Source organism: Cupressus sempervirens, chromosome 5 (genome assembly GCF_028749045.1).
Source record: "Cupressus sempervirens isolate cs-2001-9-10 chromosome 5, ASM2874904v1, whole genome shotgun sequence".
NCBI lineage: Eukaryota > Viridiplantae > Streptophyta > Pinopsida > Cupressales > Cupressaceae > Cupressus > Cupressus sempervirens.
In genome coordinates, this window is record NC_143122.1 from 963,337,538 (window position 1) to 963,358,472 (window position 20,935).

The window sequence follows — 20,935 nt, forward strand, 5'->3', positions numbered from 1 at the left end:
GCTTTGGTATTTGGATTTGAGGTTTATGACCCAATCTACAAGGTGTGATGGTGATTGGTCCAGTACATAGGATAGAGGAAAGAGGATAAAGCACATTATGAACAATTATTCTACAAGGAATAGTTGAGAGATCAGTTGGATAGTGAAATTCAGTTGTCTTTCCCTAGAAGTTGTTTGGACAGTGGGTCCTTGTGCCTTCTACAACTCCTAACATAGTTGGCATAACTCCTAATAGGGTCAGAGTCTTCTAACAAGGATTCAATGTCTCCTAACAAGGATTCTTATGTATTAAATGTGTTTATAGACTTCTAACTGGGTCCATCCTCCAACAAGGAATATATATTTCAATATGTCTTTATGGGCATCATTCCCACTGGGGTTTTCCCTCTAATCAAGGGTTTCCCTAGTTAACATATCTAGTATAATTGTGTATGTGCATCTTTTTAAGGTTTTTGTTTACTTTGATTGAATGGTTAAGATTAATTTAGGTTGATAAATTTTTTAATTGGAAAATTGATTCACCTCCCCCCCCCCCCCTAGTTATCTTGGTGGACACTTATTTCTAACAATTGGTATCAGAGCATCAAGTCCTTGAAGGATAGGTTCAATAGCTTTAGGATATGGGTGGTGACAAGATTAGTGGTGATTTATTTCATAAAAATATATTCCTAAGTCTATTTGAGGAAATTATGATACCCAGAACATGGAGCTTCTTGGTGAGATATCAATATTGTGTACAGAGTTAAGCATTAAGTTTTTGGATAGAAGCACAAGAAAAGATAGATCCAGATCTAAAGAAGACATAGAGATCAAAGAAGGTATTGATCTACTTATAAAAAGAGAGAAAGAAGGTATGGAAATTTTTTCTTGTTCGGCACGTAAAGAGTTTGGTCATTTTTCATCTACATGCCCTAAGTGAGTAAGAAAGACTAGAAAAAGTTCACTTTTTTATGAAGATGGTGAATTTAAAGCTAGAATGGAAAGATTCTTGAATGAATTTGATAATGATAATGATAATGAGCTTGAGTTGGTCAGTGTAAAGAAAGTAGTAGAAGAGATAGCTTTGGTAACTATTTTTGATGACGAAGAAGAAGAGGATAATTTTGGAATTGTTAGATAGAATGTTGAAGTTCTTTTTGAGACTAACAATGACTTGAAGAATGAAATATATTTTGAGCATAGAGAAGAACAAGGATTGAACCTCAAGAAGAGATAAGATTTGAGATGTCAACTCCTACTTCTAGAAAAAGCATGACAAAGAATCATCCACCAGAGTAGATCATCAGTAGCAAAGATAAAGGTGTGATGACAAGAAGTAGAATCAATGAAGAACTATGTCTTATATCTCAAGTAAAACCAAAAAATGTAGATGATGCATGTAGAGATTACTATTGGATGAAAGCTATAAAAGACTAATTGGATCAGATAGTGAAAAATGAGACATGGGAATTAGTTTGTAGACCAGCAGACAAGAATGTGATGGGAAAAAAATGGGTATTTAGGAACAAGATGAATGAACAAGGTGAAGTTGTAAGGAACAAAGAAAGATTGGTATTTAAGGGTTACTCATAGAAAGAAGGAATAGACTATGAAGAAACCTATGCTCCTATGGCAAGAATTGAAGTAGTAAGGTTATTCTTAGCCTATGCAGCACATAAGAAATTCAAGGTGCATCAAATGGATGTCAAGTCAACATTTCTAAATGGAGAAATTGAAGAAGAGGTATGCATACAATAGCCTAAATTTTTTCCTTTAATATATGAAAAAGACATGGTATGTAGATTGAAGAAATCATTGTATGGCTTGAAATAAACACCTAGAACTTGGTATGCAAGGTTTGACAAGCATTTGACAAAACCTTGATTTAGAAAAGGTATGGTACACAGTAATCTATACTTGAAAGAAATAGATTATAGATTGATGATTTTGGCAATATTTGTTGATGATATCATATTTGCAAGAGATGATAGTGAAAGTTGCAAGTTTTCAAAAGAAATGAAGAAGAAATTTGAAATGAGCATGATAGGGGAAATGAAATACTTACTAGGATTATAGATTGTGTAGGATAAAGAAGGAATCTTTATTTCTTAGACTTTTTTTTTGAAAGATATATTGAAAAGATTTGGTTTGGAAATGTGTAAACTAGTTGGAACACCTATGATGATTGGACATAAGCTATCTACAAAGGATGAGATACCTACTGTTGAGCAGAACAAGTACAGATCTATGATTGGAGGATTCGTAATATCTAATTCACACAAGGCTAGATATAGAAAATGTAGTTGGAATTGTTGCAACCAAGATTTCAAAATGACCCCAAAGTAGCACATTATGTAGTAGTTAAAAGGATATTTAGATATTTAAAGGGAACACTAGAGCTCAGATTGTGGTATGACAAATCTAATGATTTCACTTTATATGGTTATACTAATGCTAATTGGGCAGGAAGTATGGATGACAGAAAGGGCACTAGTGGTGGGGCATTTTTTCTTGGAGGAAGATTGGTTTCTTGGTTAAGAAAGAAGTAGGATTGTATCTCATAGAGTATAGCAGAGGCAAAATATGTTGTAGCAGCAAACAATTGTAATCAAGTTGTTTGGATGAAGTAGATGCTAAAGGATATAAAGATAGAATTCAGTGAAACTATTGTCATACATTGTGATAACACAAGCATAGTGAATATGTCTAAGAACCCAATGTTTCATTCTAAGGCTAAGCACATTTCTATCAAATACCACATGTTGAGAGAGAAAGTTGCAGAAAAGGAAATCAGATTGGAGTATGTAAGCACCAAAGAGCAGATTGTAGATGTTTTTACTAAGCCTCTTCCCAAAGAGACTTTTGAGTATTTATGAGGTATGCTAGGGGTTATGCCCCTACCTACATTAGAGTAGATGATGCAAGAGTACATCAATCCAGTATTACAGAGCACTATTTTTTGTCTGGATAGAATGTTGATGCTCATTATATGGGGGAGTATTTGTGATGGACAAAGTCATCTAGGACTCTTGATATATGTTGTTTCAAATAGTATCTTTGAAAAAACTAGTAGGTTAGAGATAGTTTTTTTAGACATTGACAAGATGCAATGATAGATTGTTGCTGAAATAATGCAGAGAGCACAATGAAGAAGCTTCAAATGGGCTTCCCACTCTTGAAATCAACCAACTAGCTATCAAATATTCAAGCTTACTACAAGGTTTCAGCATACTCCAATCCTCTAATGGATCAAAGAAACACACTCTCCAACTTCACCAAGAATCCAAGGACAAAGAACCAAACTTGCCCACGTTATGGCTTTTGCACAAATCTCCCACAACTAGGTCAATACTAGGAAAACACCCTGGAAGTTTTTCCCAAGGGTTCTAATATGTTAAATGATCTTAGGGAACCTATTTACCATAGACTACACCACTAGTTTGAATCATGCACCTATACAAAGCCTCAAACCCCAATTTGGCCTAGAAGCCTTGTGAGCCCCTTTTAAGCCTCTTTAAATGGCTTTTTGGATCTAACATCACAAAGTTTCAAAAAAAACCCAAAAAAAAAAGGTTTTTGAATACTCTTTTCAAAATTACTTCAAACCCTAAAGAACGAAGTTCTAGCCCCACTCCAGCATTCCCTTTCCTTCACAAAGCAACACAGACATAAGTGATCAAGTTAGGGTTGGTTTACAAAGAAGCTAGTAGGAAATGGGGTCATGGAAATGAACTGAGTACTCAATAATTATTGGAAACACTAAAATAACCAATTTCCAAATGCTTAACCCTTCACCAAGTCTCAAACTCCTACCATTCACAAATCAGCACACTATAAGAGGTCAAATCCTTCATGGTACTTGACCTAGGGCTTGATTGGAAAAATCACAAAACACATCCTCCAATTTTGGAACCCTAGAATATTTAAGAGGGCCCTATTAACTACCATTTCCCATGTGGCCATAAAATTCTAATCAAGGAAATTGCAATTAGAGGCCCATGTTTGCTAAATGCACCAAAATGTTGTCATAAAAACCTAGTTTCACTAAAAATGCAATAACATGAGCAAGAAAACATTTAGAACAATGAGACTAGAATAAAATGAAAGTTTATTCAAATATATATTGTGAAAATCCATTATATTTTTTCTAACACTCCATACAATTTGTGCAATATGCAAACAATAGTAAAAATTACTCCAAAACTGAATTTCCTTCTTTGCAACTTCTTCCAGTCCATACATTAATGCCCTCCAAACCTTAGAAATGAGGTATATATCTATCCTTTGTGTATTCCAATTTTTACAACCAATATTTTAATATTTATAACCTTTTTCTCTCTAAGTTACAATTTTGAGCAACTTTTACAACTTTTCAACTATGTAACTTGCACAAAAAGTGCAATTTTTACGTTTTTCTTTTGATTTTATTTCTAGGACTTGAAAAAGGTTCCAAAATACCTAATCCTAGGCTTTCTTGACCAAAAAAAATTAAAAAAACCAAAATTTTCCTAATGAGCAACTTTTACTTATAAATTGCATAAAGTGCCTTACACATACAAAATGGTGTCTTTCTTTGACAACCATGGACTTTTAATCCAAGCTTTGTTTATTATAGCCTAATTAGGTGGAAAGAAAAAACATGAAAACCAAAATATAAACCAAGTGCCTTGGTGCTCTGCAACATACTCCCCAGATGAAAAGAAAGTCAAGTCTCTTGAGTTGGAATGTCTTCAAGTCTACTCCCCAGCATGATGATGTCTTTGTCTGAAAGCGAACTTGCATCCTCTATTGGTTTATTTTTCCACTTGACCTAGTATTTATAATATCCTTTCCTTATTTTCCTTTTTGTTTTCCTTTTTCCCAAAATGGCTTCAATGGTAGGTTTAGGCACTTGTGGTAGTTCTTGTAGTAAATTTGATCCTTCATGCTACTACATTGCCTCAAAATCCCCATTATCCTTTTCATCCTTGAATGCATAGATATCTACCACATTAAAGATAGGAGAGATACCTAAATTAGTAGGAAAGTCAATGTGATAGGCATTATTTCCACATTTTCTTCAAATTTTTTAATGGTCCTCTCTTCTTCATCATTAACTTAGTATAATTCTCCCTTGGCATTCTCTCCTTCCTTAGGTGAATCGATACTAGATCCCTTACCTAAAAATGTAAGTTCCTTCTCTTCTTATCAGCATGTGCCTTTTACTTTCTTGCTAAAAGGTCCAACTTGTCCTTAACTTGTTGATGGATGTCCTTCATAACCTCTACAAAATCTTCAGCTTGTGCACTCCTCTTGTAACTATCTCCCAAGTCTCTCAACTCGAACACTCCTCCTCGATGGCCTCTATATGCAATCTAAAATGGAGTAAAACCTATACTTCTATTCACTAAATAATTATATGAGAATTCAACCTATGGTAGAACAACATCCCAAGCAACTCCATGTTCTTTGGTTAGACATCTTAGTAGGTTACCCAATGACCTATTGATAACTTCAATTTTCCCATCTGATTGGGGATGGTATGCTAAAGAAAATGATAGTTGTGTGCCCAGCGTCTTCCATAATGCTCTCCAAAAATGTCCAAGAAATTTAGAATCCCTATCTAACATAATGTTCAATGGTAATCCATGGAGTCTAACAATTTCCTTAAAGAAGATACTACCTATGCAAGAAGAATCATTAGTTTTTTTACAAGGTAGAAAATGAGCCATCTTAGAGAACCTATCAACAACAAAAAAATATTCTATCAAATCCATTTTTAGTCCTAGGAAAGCCCATGACAAAGTCCATTTTGATGGAGCCCCATGGCTTAGTAGGTTTAGGTAAAGAAGTATACAGTCCAATATTGTATAATCTCCCTTTGGCCTTTTGACAAATAATGCAACATTCTACAACCTTCATAATATCTACCTACATCTTTGGCCAATAGAAAAATCTTCTAACTTGCTCTAAAGTCTTATCAATGCCAAAGTGTACTACAAGACTCCCACAATGTTTTTCTTTGACAATGTACTCCCTAACTAATCCTTTAGGTACACAAAGTAGATTACCTATAAATAATAATCCATCTTGTAATATAAACACAAAAAAATCAGTATGATACCTTTCATTCATTATTTAAAAAACCTCATATGCCTTCTTGAAGTCTTCATCTATTGCACACGTGTTCTTCATGGCTTCAATACCAATACTACTCACTTGGATTTCTTTTATCGTAAAATTCCTCTAACTAATGGTTTCTGCAACTTTGTTTCCTATCCCCTTCTTCTCTTTTATGGAGAAAGTGTAAGCTTGGATGAATTCTATCCACTTCATGTGCATGTGGTTCAGCTTTTCATGTCTATTCAAAAAGCTAAGAGCTTGATTATCAGGAAAAACAATAAATTCTTTGGGATAGAGATAATGCCTCCACTTTCTCAAGGACTAAACCAAAGCATACATTTTTAAATCTTAAGTTGAATACTTTTTTTGAGCTTCATTTAGCTTTTCACTAAAGAAGGCTATAGGCCTCCCTTCTTGGCTTAACACTACTCCTATTGCCTCGTTACTAGCATCACATTCCACTATGAACACCTTCAGGAAATTAGGTAATGCTAAGATTGGTCTCTCTAGAACTCTCCTCTTAAGATACTCAAATCACTTATTTGCCTCACCATTCCATACAAATTTACATTTTCTTCCCCATTTTATAGTATCAATTATAGAGGCATAAACACCACTAAAGTTCTTCACAAATTTTCTATAAAATCTTGCAAGTCCATTAAAATTTCTTACATCAGTGGTTTTCCTAGGTATAGGCCAATTCAAAATTTCTTTTACCTTGAATGGATCCATCTTTAACTAATTTTTGGAAATGATGAACCCAAGGAACACCAACTGTTCCTGCAAAAATGAACACTTCTCCAAATTTATCTTCAATTTCTCCTTATGTAACCTTTCAAGGACTAACTCCAAATGCTTTAGTTGCTTCTGCCTACTCTTGTTGAAAACAAGAATGTCATCCAAATAAACAACAGAAAAATTGTTAATAAAAGGCTTTAAGACTTCATTCATAAGTCTCATAAATGTGTTAGGTGCATTAGATAAGCCAAATGGCATCACAAGCCATTCATATACTCCATAATTTGTCTTGAAGGTTGTTTTACATTCATCACCTTCCCTTATACTGATTTGATCATAACCACTCTTTAACTCCATCTTTGAACAGTGACTTGCACATGCTATACAATCCAAAAGATCTTCAAGTATTGGCATGGGGAACCTATATCTGATAGTTATCTATTTAATGGATCTAGAATCTATACATAGCCTCCATGTACCTTCCTTTTAGGATCTAGTATGGTAGGTACAACACAAGGACTAACACTCTTCCTTATGAAGCCCTTGGCCAACAATTCTTCAATTTGTCTTGTTAATTCTACATTTTGTTCAGGGGTAAGCCTGTAGGATACCTTATTAGGTAATGTAGCACCTAGTATCAAGTCTATCCAATGGCTTATCTCCCTTTGTGGTGGCAAACATTTTAGTTTTGAGCCTACAACAACACTCTTATATTGTTCCAAAAACTCCTTGACCTCTCTAGGTCCTACTTGATGTTCCATGCTCTTGGCTTGGGGCATAACTTTAACTTCTTTCTTAGGTATGACTATGATGGAAAAACATGGTTTTATCTCCTCCTTAATGGTCTGCAAAAATTCTTTTCCTCCTACCATCATGACATTAGTCACCCTATGGCTTCCATTATCAGGGAGTAGCCTCATAGTGTAGGTTTCTCCATCTTTTGTTATATTATAAATGTTTTGTTTCCCATCATGCCTAGCATCTACAACATACTACCAAGGTCTCCCTAAAATCAAATGTCAAGCATCCATTTTAGTGACATCACATAGAATTTTGTCTTTATACTTGTTCACTAATAAAGGCATGTTGCTCTTTGTTCAACCAAGACACTCTATAGGGGTAAGGATAAGGTATTCTTTTCAATCCTAACTTTTCTACCATCTCCTTAGAAGCCAAATTATCAGTTGAACCAGAATCAACAATAACTTTACAAGCTTTACCACATACCTTGCATGCGGTTCTAAACAATGACCTTCTTTGTGGTGGCTCATTATCAGTGGATACCTTAAAGAGAGTTCTTTTCAGCATGAGGCACTCTCCTATCTCTGGATCTATTATCTTGGCATGAGAATTTGTACTTTGTACATCCTCATCTTGCAGCAAATTAATTCTTCTTTTACTTGGGTTTCTCACTAATCCTTGCTTCTCTGGACACCTAAAAGATTGGTGACCCACTTGATTACAATTGTAACACCTTCCTATGAAAAAAAATGTTCCCCTTCCACCAAATCTGCCTCTTTGATTAAGTCTCCTTCCTCTAAAGGAACTTCTATTGCTACTATCATTCTCAGCCCCTTTAGTACTAGTAGCTTCCTTCACAAAGCAACACAAACCTAAGTGATCAAGTTAGGCTTGGTTTACAAGCTAACTAGTAGGAAATGGGGTAATGGAAATGAAATTAATACTTAGGAATGACAAAAAACATTAAATAACTTATTTCTGAATTCTTAGCCCTTCACCAAGTCCCAAGCTCTTTCTATTCACAAATCAACACACTACAAGAGGTCAAATCCTCCATGGTACTCGACCTGGGGCTTGATTGAAAAAATCACAAAAAACACCCTCTAGTTTTGGAACCATAGAATATTTAAGAGGACCCTAATAACTAAAATATCCCAAGTGGCCATAAAATTTTAACCAAGGAAATTGCAGTTAGAGGCCCATCTTTGCTGAATGCACCAAAATGATGTCCTCAAAACCTAGTTTCACTAAAAATGCAATAACTTGAGAAAAAAAAACACTTAAAACAATGAGACCAAAAGAAAATGAAGTCTAATTCAAAGATCTATCTCAAAAATCCATTAGATTTGGTTTGATAGTCCATACAGTTTGTGCAGTGTGTGAACAACAGTAAAAACAACTCCAAAACTAAATTTCCTGCTTTGTAACTTCTCCCAATCCATACATTAATGCCCTCTAGACCTAAAAAATGGTGTATATATCTCTCCTTTTTTTATTTCACTATTAAAACCAATATTTTAATACTTATAACTCTTTTCCCACTAAGTTGCAATTTTGAGCAACTTTTACAACTTTTCAACTATGCAACTTGCACATAAAGTGCAATTTTTATATTTTTCACTTCATTCCACTTCTAGAACTTGGAAAAGGTTCTAACATATCTAAAACCAACTAAAACCCCCTAATCCTAGGCTTTCTTTGCCAAAAAACATTAACAACCCAAATTTTCCTAATGAGCTAGTTTTGCTTATAAATTGCATAAAGTGCCTTTGTAGTGCCTCTCGTGTTTGCAATTTTACCTTGTCTATTTTGATTCGAGAGATACTTGATACTCTGATTTGTACCTTATGTTAACTTGAGGGTCAAATGTTATACTTATTTTAGTACTATGATGCTTCACTCCTATGTTGTTCAGTTATCATTTTGCATGTTGATGCTATTTTGAGATGACAGTAGATCTTTGAGGATATCTGGTTATGTGGTTTTTTTGGACATATTTGTTGATTATGTCATGAGATGAATTTTATGCTATGGTTATTTACTTCATTTTGTTTCTTTTCTCTTTTTGTAAATTTCAATGATGTAAATGGATTAAATAGGTATTTTACTGCATGTTGTTTCAACTATGATATTATATGCAATTACACTTGATTGTGTGTTTTAGTGTGCAAGAATTATATCCCTAGCAGTGGCACACAGAGTTAGTGATTTAGCTATTCATAGTTACCAATGTCATCCCTGTATGGTCGACACACCCTTATTTAATTTTTTAAATTAAAACCTTTCAATGATTAGTAAATATGAACTCATCTGCATTATGTGATTAGACTAGTGAGCATGTTTGTGCATTTAGAATTTCACTTTTGTCACGAAAGTGTTAAGTGCTTTTTTGTGATTTTGGGTTTTTGAGTTTTAAATCTTTTCAGATTTAATTTTTGGTAGCTTTTCCTTAGGTGAATTTCCGTTATGGATAATAACATTTTTTTTTTGGGTTGATTTGGATTCTAGCTACTATACTTGGCTATTTTCCATAATCGACTGTTCACTCAAAAAGTGAATAAGTGTTGGAAGAGTGAATTCATTATTCACTTCTCACATTTTAGAAATATAATTTGGAGAGAAAATTGGGAAATCCTCTTCTGAAGGATTCTTGTTTTGTTCCTTCTGGGAGTTGTGAGCATGGGATCTACATGAGATTGGTCTCATTGGATTTAGCTCAAGGAGTTTATGCTTTGCCATTTTTTTTAGCAGATTTGATGGGTGATTTATTTTATTGTGCAGGTTTCTATTTCTGCCCTTTTTGCTATCATGTAGGGCCTTCCTGTTTTATTGTTTTCACTCTGTTTTAGCTTCTATTTTTTGTAGCTATATGTTAGGAGGTTGAGAACTAGTGTTCCCCTATATTTCTATTTTTTGGTTCTTCCCGGTTGGATGGGTATGAACATTTTCCTCATTTTTGGGATTGGGGTTTGAGATTTTGAGCCGTTATGCTAGCTGTTTTTGCATACAGTGTTCGATTTCATTTATTTTTGGATTTTTGAGGTTTTTGAACCCAAAGGCCGAATTGGTTTTAATTTCAAATTTTTTCCAAAATTTGGGGTTTTTACGTCATTTTGCATGTCACCCTATTTTTTGGAGTTTTCTTGGCACTGTGTGCTTCATGTACCCAGATGATCTATTTGGATATCAGTCAAAGCACTTTTGCATATTTTATTGCATTGGGATGTGTGTTCCATCCATCCTCTCAATTTTGTTTTTGGTTGAGGGACTTGTTTCTTTGTGTTCTCTTCTAGTCCTTTTGTTATCATCTTTGTGATGGTGGTGCGCCACACACAAGTACATGCACATACATTGTTAGATGACTTGCGACTGTGGTACTTTCAAAAGTTATGATTATTGGGGTTGGGTTGGGAATTTGCATTCCTATGGGAACTCATCATTGGATGACCATGGGTAGGATAGGGTAGCATATGGAGGTGGCTTCTATCTTGTAGCCTGACGATCATGGCGTCATGGGTTGATAGAGGAAGCTTTATATAAGTGACAACTAAATGAAATACTGGGTGGTAATAAAAATTAAGATAATAAAATGTGTGAGCACTCGATTAAGTTTGAGGACACAATGTGTGAGAACCCAATTATGTTTGAGGACACATGATCTGAGCTTGGACTTGTCAATGCCAAGCGACTCTCCATGATGTCAGCCGCTATATAGTAGCCCATTGAGGTGTCTGACTAGGACCTATAGTTTATGCATTGTCTTTGTCTTGGATTCAGTCATCATACTGGTTGGCGTGTGTGTTAGCCATGGTTGTTGTTTTCTATGTGTGGTTGGATCATTATCTCCATTAGCATGGTGGGTTTGGACCTATGGGTACCACGTGGTTGGGAAGCATAGCTACCTTCACCACTGCTAGGGACTGCTGTACAGAGATCGTCTTGTATCCTAGTCTGACCATTGCTAGATGTGGTCACTTGGTACTTTAGTTTATGGAGTATGCTTTCTTTTCATTTATGCTTTCCTTGGGATGTTGTTTATTATATTTAGATGATGTTAGTTTTAACAAATTCCTTATTATGATGATTAACATGTGGTAGGTGATGTTATCAACTTATAGTATTATCTTATGCTTTACTACTAGCATGTTAGATTTCCTTTTCTTATATTATAGCATGTTTAGTAGTAACATCCCTATCACGATAGCATCAATCATCTAATCGGTGGCTTGGGATGTTACACATAGGGGATGGCTAGGGCCCACACTGGTCTTATGATGAAATTGGCTTTTCGGAGGAACCATGTACTTAGTGGTTATTTTGCTCATTGCGATGTTAATTAAGTTTAATTGCGTTGTTGCTTTCAATTCTTTTTGATGTTTTCCTTTCCATACTTTCCCTTCACTATATGATAGATGGTTAGATTTTAGCTTTCTATCTTTTAATTATTCAATTATAGTTTGAGTGTTCATGCCTCGAGATGTGGATCTAGAACTCTCTAGTGTGGAGGTTTTTTAATCTAATTTTCCCATTTTGTGTTCTCTTTAGGTGTTCTTGTGTTTCTTTGGGCAACATTTTATCAGCATGGTGCAACATAAAAATGTATTGCACACCCATAGAAACTATGTCGTACGATGCTAAAAAGTATCACACACCTCTTGGAGGAATGTCACGTGATACTGGAAAGTATCACACCTCCTTCGGAGAAATGGCATATGATACCTTGAAAGTATTGCATGCCTTTGAGAAAAGTATCGCTCAAACTCTGAAAGTGTCACCCTCCTTTGTAAGAAATGTCACGCAATATATTTTAGTGTTGTATTAAAGTATCACATAGGTTTTGTAAAAACCTGCATGGGCTGGCAACGGGCACTTTTAGAGTTGATATGAACTTTTTGAGAGTTGTTTTGGATAACCTCTTCAATGTTCTTCAACCATAAGGTGTCACATTTTGGATCCAGGTTGTTTCTATTCTTTTCCAGTTTGCATCTTCCATTGTTGTCCTTCAGGGTTTAAAATATATCATTTAAGTATAAGTTGGTGTATCCTTATACTTAAGATGTATTATAATATAAGCAATGAATCATTTGAGATGGGTTTCAGACCTCTACAAGCTAAGGTAAAGATTCTAGGAAATTCCAGGGCTTTAGAATTCAGACTTAGCCAATTTTCAAGACTTTGCTTTGGTATTTTAGCTTGGTTGATCTCTTATGATTTCGTGTTCATGGTTTTGGTAGTAGTGGTGTTTGGAGATCCGTTGGTGTTGGATGGTGTGATAGTCTTCCGTTGCTATCTTTACGATTTGTGTAGGTAGTTATCATGTGCACTTAGACTTGGTTATTTAAAAAATAAAATTCTAGCTTGTTTTTCATCCTTATTTCCAAGGATCTCTGGGTGGGGCATTACAGCCATAATCATAAAAAATGGTGTCTTTCTTTGACAATCGTGGACTTTTCATCCAAGGATTGTTTATTCTAGCCTAAGTAGGTGAAAAAAATATGAAAACCAAAACATAAACCAAGTGCCTAGGTGCTCTGCACCATGAAACCTTTGACATTGATGTCAATGGGGGAGAGATTATAGCATGAAAAACATTTTTATATAGAGAACATTGAGGTATGTCAATTGGGGAGAAGCATGTGAACATAGGAGCTAGTATGATTGATGAAGAGGATTTGAAAAGAAAGGATAACAATCTTTAATAGTTGGTATTCTTGAAACTATATATTTTTCATCAATGTTGCCATCAATGGCAAAGGGGGATATTGTTGGAAGCATGAATTCTAATGATATTCATATGCGGGATTATTGTAGAAACATAATTAGATCATTATCATGATGATATGTTACATTCATGAATGTGTTTTTCATTGATGTCAACATAACAGTTTTCTATGGTATCTAACAGAGGAACAACAATAAATATCAAGTTGGTATGGATAGATTGTTGAATATTTTCACTAGCGATGTTAAAGGGATATACTAAGAAGTGTCTAGTATATGTACCCAACCTCAAATGCAAAAGATATTAAATCTGGTAGAGGTTTTGTAAGTTTTGGTGAAGACTATTTAGAGATAGAGTTTACATAAACATGTTCTGGTAAACTTGTTATATCTCATAGTAGAGTTATTATTCTAAGAAGCAAGGTTAAAGGAATTGTAGAAGACATGTTAAAGATGACATGGCTAATTTTTCTTTTCATAATATTACATGTACAAAAACTTATTCAAGTTACAACATGACAGATTAATGTTATCACTAAGTAAAACATGTTCTTAAGGAGGTCTTATAATAATTAATTAAGTGTAATAGTCGAATCAAGGGAATTATATTATGGACTTAGTATAAAGGAAGGACATTTTCCTTTGTTATACATGAATTATTGAATGAAGCATAAAGAGAAACAAAGAAGAGAAAATATATGAACACTAAGTCATTAGGTTGATATGCAAAGATAAGTAGAGTATACTAAAGTTGGAGAAAACTTTGTTGCCAATGTTTTATTTTGAGATCTGAGGTTTGGTATTTGGATCCAAGGTTTGTGACCTAGTCTAAAAGGTTGGATAGTGATTGGTCCAGTTGGGAGGATAGGGGAAATAGGATAAAGCATAGTATGTACAATTATTCTAGAAGGAATAGTTGAGAGATTAGTTGGATAGTTAAGTTTAGTGGTCTTGCCCCAGAAGTTGTTTGGACCGTGGGTTTGTCTACCTTCTAATGAGACATATTAATGTCTTAATTTTGATATAGTTTTCATAGTTTGAACTTCCTCTTTTTGCTTTTTCAAAAACATTTGTGTAAATATCTCGTGAACTTATGCCAAAGATAGCTAGAACTTAGTAAACCTATGGGTAGTGTGTATGACATACTTTGCTTAATATTATACATAGAATGTAGTATTTCATATAAATATCTTAAGCTATGTTCTAATATCTGAATATTAGTAGGAATGTTATATTGCATATATGTTCCTAATGTTTCTAACTTTCAACAAAATGAAGAGCGACACAAAGGGAGTATAATACTTGAGGACAAGCATTTGAATAGTGGGGGGTAGATGATGAGGCACCTTCTACAACTCTTAACAGGGTTGGCACAACTCCTAACAGGGTTGGAATCTTCTAACAAGTATTCAAAGTCTCCTAATATGGACTCTTATGTATTCTGTGTTTTTATTGACTCCTAACACTCTAACAAGGAATATGTATCAGTATATCTTTTTGGGCATCACTCCCCCCGAGATTTTTCCCTTTGATCAAGGGTTTCCCTAGTTAAAAAATCTAGTGTGATTATGAATGTGCATCTTGTTATGGTTGGTGTTTAATTTTATTGAATGGTTAAGATTAATTAAGGTTGATAAAAAATTTAATTGGATAAATGATTCACCCACCCCCCCCCCCCCCCCCCCCCAAAGTTATCTTGGTGGACTATTATTTCTAACAAATGCCTCCATGAAGAGAGTGTGGTGGAAGGGTTAGATGTATTCCCCTTAAAGTTAGAGCCATCCATAGACAAGTTCAAGCATTAAGATGAGTTTCATACAAGGATGAATCTTATTGTAAGGCATGAAAGTGAGGAGGAAAGTGAAGAATAAGGAAATGTTGTGAAGGAAGGAGAAGTAGGAAAAGTCCTATACCAAGAAAAGGAGAAGATTTTTAGAGTCTTTTCTGAGCTAAGAAAAATATCTAAACTTGAGGTCAGCATGTTTTCAAGAAATCTAAACCTAGATGAGTTGATCAACTGGATCAATGAGCTAGAGGAATATTTTGAGTATGAGGATATTGAGGGTCCTTATAAGGTTAAGCTTGTGAAGGTCAGACAAAAGGGTCATGCCAAAATTTGGTGTCAAGAGATTAGATTAGATAGGAATGGAAGAGAAAAGTAGAAAATCACAAGATGGGATCGCATGGTGGACAAACCAAAAAATTATTTATTTCCTGTTGACTATGAGATTGATTTGTTCGAGAAGATGCAAGTGTTATAGCAAGCAAGAAAATATGACTAGGACTGTATTGAGGATTTTTACCAAGACCTTATTAGGATAGAACATACAAAAGAAAATAAGGAGATGGTCACTAGTTACTTTAATGGCATAAGACCTAACATTTACGAGGAGCTAAATATAGTTAGAATGGATAGCATTAAAGAGGCATACTAGTTTTCCTAGTGAGTTGAGGAGTAGATAAACAAAAAGTTTGATGGAAAGAAAAGAGGGCATGATCAAGGAGGAAAGGGAAGTGGTAGGTTTTTTAGAGGCCAAAATGAGGATGAGATGAAAAATGAAGGTGTGGGTACTAGCCAAAACCAAAGGAATGAGAGTTTTAACCACTCTTATGATCAAACCATTGTAGACCAAAGTGGAAGAGGTAGAGGATGTGGACAAGGTTTGAGAAGAGGATGATTCCATGGTACATGTTTTCACTACAACAATGAAAGACATCGATCTTATAAGTTTCTTCAATGCCAAGTGTTAGCTCCAAATTTGTCTTGTCGATTATAGATACTAATACCCAAAATTTTGCTAAATTGAAGCTAAACTTGAACCTAGCACCCATTTATTTCAACTTCTACTTCAAGTCGATATATTTCACACAAATGCAAAATCCTTTTTTCCATTTCTCTATTAGTCCAATAGATCCTATGCAAAGAAGGAGTTGAAGTTGAAGCAAAAAAATGTAGCCTCAACTTCAACTTCATCTCTTTTATTTCTAATGATTGCACTTGTTTTCTTCTCATAGGGATTTAGTTAAACAAAGCATGTACATTTTACTTAAACGAAGCTCCACTTCCTTGCCATGTGTTGAAGATGTAAAAGGAAATAAATGTGATATTTAAGCAACATGTGTCAAAAGTACCATATATTTTTGAGAAAGTAAAGGTAGTGATTATCTAGCATCATTTAAATGAGTTTGCATGTTGATCTAATGGAGATGATCAACCATAAATGGCTAGAAGGTCTTGTGAAATAAATTCACACACTGGTATTAATGATTTCCCACACTCCATATTTGTCCTTATTTTTTGAAATCTCATGCTTTAAACTCCTTCCTTTTTTGGTTTAATTGCCTATCTTACTATGTTAGATCCCAAAACATCAAGGTAGTAAAAACAAAACTAGAAATGCTTGACTTAGCAGAAACTGGTGAGTGGACATTTTGGCTCTCTCTAGATATTTTTCTTTCTTGCTCCTATTTCTCATGATTAAAGTTTTATTTTTAAGAATTTAATTTTGTTTTCCCTATCAAGGCATCCATAACTCTTTTCTGACCTAAGCTCCCTAAACTTGAGAAGCCCTATTTGTTAAGCCCTCTCTCTGAGATATGGGATAGTTTCCAAGTCAATGTAGACCCAACCTATTTAGTAGAGAGAGTAAAGAATGGACAAACTAGACACATTTACCAAAAACTCACCAGTAGTTATCTGATAGAAGCTACCACTTTCCTAATTGTCATAGGGTGTGCAGAGTTGATTGTTAAGTGTGTGAATCATTATGATCCTCATACCAGATATATAAACAAGGTCACAGGTGAATGTTTGGTCAGAATTGATAGAGTTGCAGTCAGTTTCTCTTTAAGGATACCTCATAAAGAACCCTATGAGCCATGGACTTTTGAAGAATTTGGACACTTGTATGAAGAGAAACAGAAAGATTATGATTATATTGTAGCACAGACCAGGCTTTTAAAGCCAGCACTAGGAGGCTCAAGGTTACCTAAACCACTAATTATTGAAGATTTCATTAAAGAGATAACTAAAATAGTTTTTCTTCTCAATAGAGTAAAAGGAAATGAGCATGCTTTTCACTAGGATTACTAGATGTATTTGTTCATTCAAAAAATTGCAGAGGGATAGAAACTCATTGACTAGGAAAATTTGATAGTCAAAGGGTTGCACTCAATTCTTGTAGGTTTGAATAACTTCCATCCTTTATTCATGTCCTCCTCTTTGGTTTACATCCTAGCTATGTCAAAAGAATGGGAAGGGATACCACATGGACCTTTGATAGAAGACATGACCATATATTAGTATTATAGCAGTCCAAAAGAAAATGAACCCTCCAAAGAGTTCAATAGGATTAATGATGTGTTCCTAGGGAGACTAGTTTTTGAGCTCTGAGGTTAAGAGAATTGTAGGATCTCTGAAGAATATATGAAAGCTATTAATATTTATGGTTATTTTTATATATAGTTCTCTAGATTCACCTACATTACAGCTGGGGGTTTCACTAGTGAGCCTCTTAAACTACATTGCTATTGTCTTGATGAAATTATCCTTTCTACAATCTGTAGGAAACTCCTACATGTCATGGATTCTATCTATAAATATTAAAAAGACTTGAGATTCCCTATTCCCTATAGAAATTGGCCACTATAGATGTCCTAATGTCAAACAGGCTATGTTGATAGATTCAGCAATGTCCAAACTGTGCTTCAAGCCCTACCTTACTAGAGAGAACTTTAATTTTGTAGGAGTTTCCAAGGAAAATATAAAATATGTGTAATCCCTCAAGCATGTTCCTCACTTAGAAGATTACTGGGTCAATTTCTCTAATGAGTTATAAGTGAGAAAAATATTATGGTCAAGATTGACCATAAGCCAAATACAAGCATTCAAAGTTCAACTTGACATTAGTGAGATAAAAGAAAATGATAATGAGGAAGTTCTTGATCCTTTGTATATTGAACAAATTGAATGTCTCCCTATCCTTGAGATGGACTGGAACAAGAGAGAAGAAGATGGTTTATATTCCTGCATGAAAGGAGTTTTGAAGAGAACAAAAAATTGGTTAGCTCAAAAGATGAATCAAGTGTCAATTCAAGAAAAGCCCAAAAAGTATTCAAGAGCTAAAAAAGAGAAGCCTTCAAGAAAATTGGTTGTGCCCTCCAATGTTTCTATTGGTGATTCTTTTGTAGGTCAAAAGGAAGTTGAAGTTGGAGTATTTGTTCCTTTGATTCAACTTCAAGTTCAACTTCAAATAGTGAGCACTAAAATAACTACTCTTTCATACACTTGAAGCAAGAAAGCTGTGCAAAATAGAGCATACAACGAGATCGTGATAAACTTGGATTCCCTAGAAACTAAAGTAGTAACAAAATAGATCATTTCTCTCGATATGTATGACTAAATAGAAGTCCAAAAAAAATGGTAGAAGGAGATAGTGCATCAATGAGTACTTTGGCTCTGATTGACAACACTGCCACACTTGGAAAGAAGCCTTTAACACCTAAGTGGTTGGAGACTTCTGTAGAAAAGAAATGAAGCATAATACCACTCTCCATTCTATTGGATGACATGATGAGTAAATTCCTTGGAAGGTATTCTAAAGTTAAGAAAGCAAAAATTGAGTCTCAACTCGATTTTTATAAGGGCACAGGATGGTGGTTGGCAGAAATTGCCAAACCTCCACAAGATAAATTTTAGGAAGAACTCACACCTTAAGATTATTAGGTATCAAAAGTAGACCTAGGTAAAGGTAGTAGAGCCATGGACATGAAAATATTTGAGGTTTCTAACAAGAATATTGCACACTGGATATGGAAAGTTTCTAAACATAAGCAAAATATGAAGGAAGCTATGGGAAGCATGGCCCAATATATCAGTGCAATTCTACATCCTAAACTAAATCCAATCAATGAAATGTTTTCCATTTTTGATGTCAAGTCTCTAGCCAATCAATAATTATTAGATAATTTACATAAGTGTAAAGCCAAAGCAAAGACATTTGAAGAATGGGTTCAAGCTATGCAAATTGAAGCAGTAACACAAGTGAATCTCCTGAGGGATACTTGTAAAGAAACTTCAATTGTCACTAAGAAGGTTGAATCAAATATCAAGGGATATGAAAATGAGAAAAATAATTACATGAAAGTGATACTCTAGATTAATGAAATATAGGGGCATGACCTACAAAAATTCCTCTCTCAATGCCCTATGGCCAGTCTTGATGACAAAACTTTCCATGTGATCCGAGAATACATTGAATGGAGAAATTAAGCAATTGCACAGGGTGTAGCTAAAAGGAAAGAAATAATATCTAAGCTTGGGGTCATAGATGATATAATTCTCAGTGACCTAAAGTGGTTTTATAAGTAGTGTATAGAAGGAGAAGGTGACTCTATCTTATCGAGAGAAGATATCATCAAACAAATACAGAAGAGATTATTGGAGCTTCAAGAAAAGAAATCACATATGAAAAAAGACTTTTCAAACATTGCCCATGTTGAAGCCATGTTGATAATCAACCACAAGCCCCAAAAGATGCATGAAGGAAAGATACCAATGTTGAAGAGGGAAAAAGAAGTTTGGAAATAGAGGATTTCTTTTCTCAATCTACAAAATTAGTTAGTCATCTCATCCTTTACTACCATGTATGAAAGCTGGAAAGCTAGAAGGATTGTTGCTGGCATGGATAAAACCTTGTGACACTTAGAATTTCTTAGCTGTGCACCTTTTGGTTTTATTTTCTCTATTTTGTTTTAGTTAGTTAGCTTGGTTAAGCAACCAAATAACTATCTACTCCTGGTTGGTAATTTTGGATTCTATTATCTAGCTCTAAAGGGTATATATATATGTACTAAAAGTTTTCAAAAAGTCTCTCTCTTGGTGGATGCGAAACCAAAAATTTTTTTGATTTGGTATCTACATTTTGAAAAGAAAACTTTGATACAAAATTTTGGTTGTGATAAGGAAATATAGGATTCTAAAGTTTTATGTTTTGGAGCTTTTTTAGAATAGATAATATTGTATGTTTTGTAATGATATGTATCCTAGAGGAGATTGAGCATTTGTGAAAAGGTTTACATTGTCTTATTACAATTTAGAATCTTGTTGTTGAGGTTGAGAGAATTCAAAAGGATAGTAGCAAAAGTGAGCTTCAAATAATTTCCATATACAGGGATTAATCATGTGGATGATCTTGGTTATTAAATTTAAATGGTTTTTCAGTTTACACATTCTTGTCATTTTTATGAATTGATTGTTTAAAGTTTTTCAGTATTTTTTTTAAAATACTCATTAGGAAGGCTTTCTGTCAAAAGAGTAATTAATGAATATCTTTTCAAACTGGTTGCTACATCATATGGTATTGTGAAATAATACTATGCAAAGAATTCCTTACACATTTTTTGAATTTCAATATGTTAGTTTATTAAGGGTATTCTCTCTTTGAGTTTTGAAATTAAAAGGTTAAAAAATTATTCATGAATAGTTTTTTGGCAACTCCACTAGGGAACTTGAAAATATTGAATCTCTTTTCCCTTAAGTTCTTAATGAATTATATGGTTTTGGAAAATGGTTCTTCCTAACCACAATCAGTTGCTTGTTCTACAACCAAATCTAGGATTTCAAGATACACAAGAAGGTATTGTTTCTGATCTG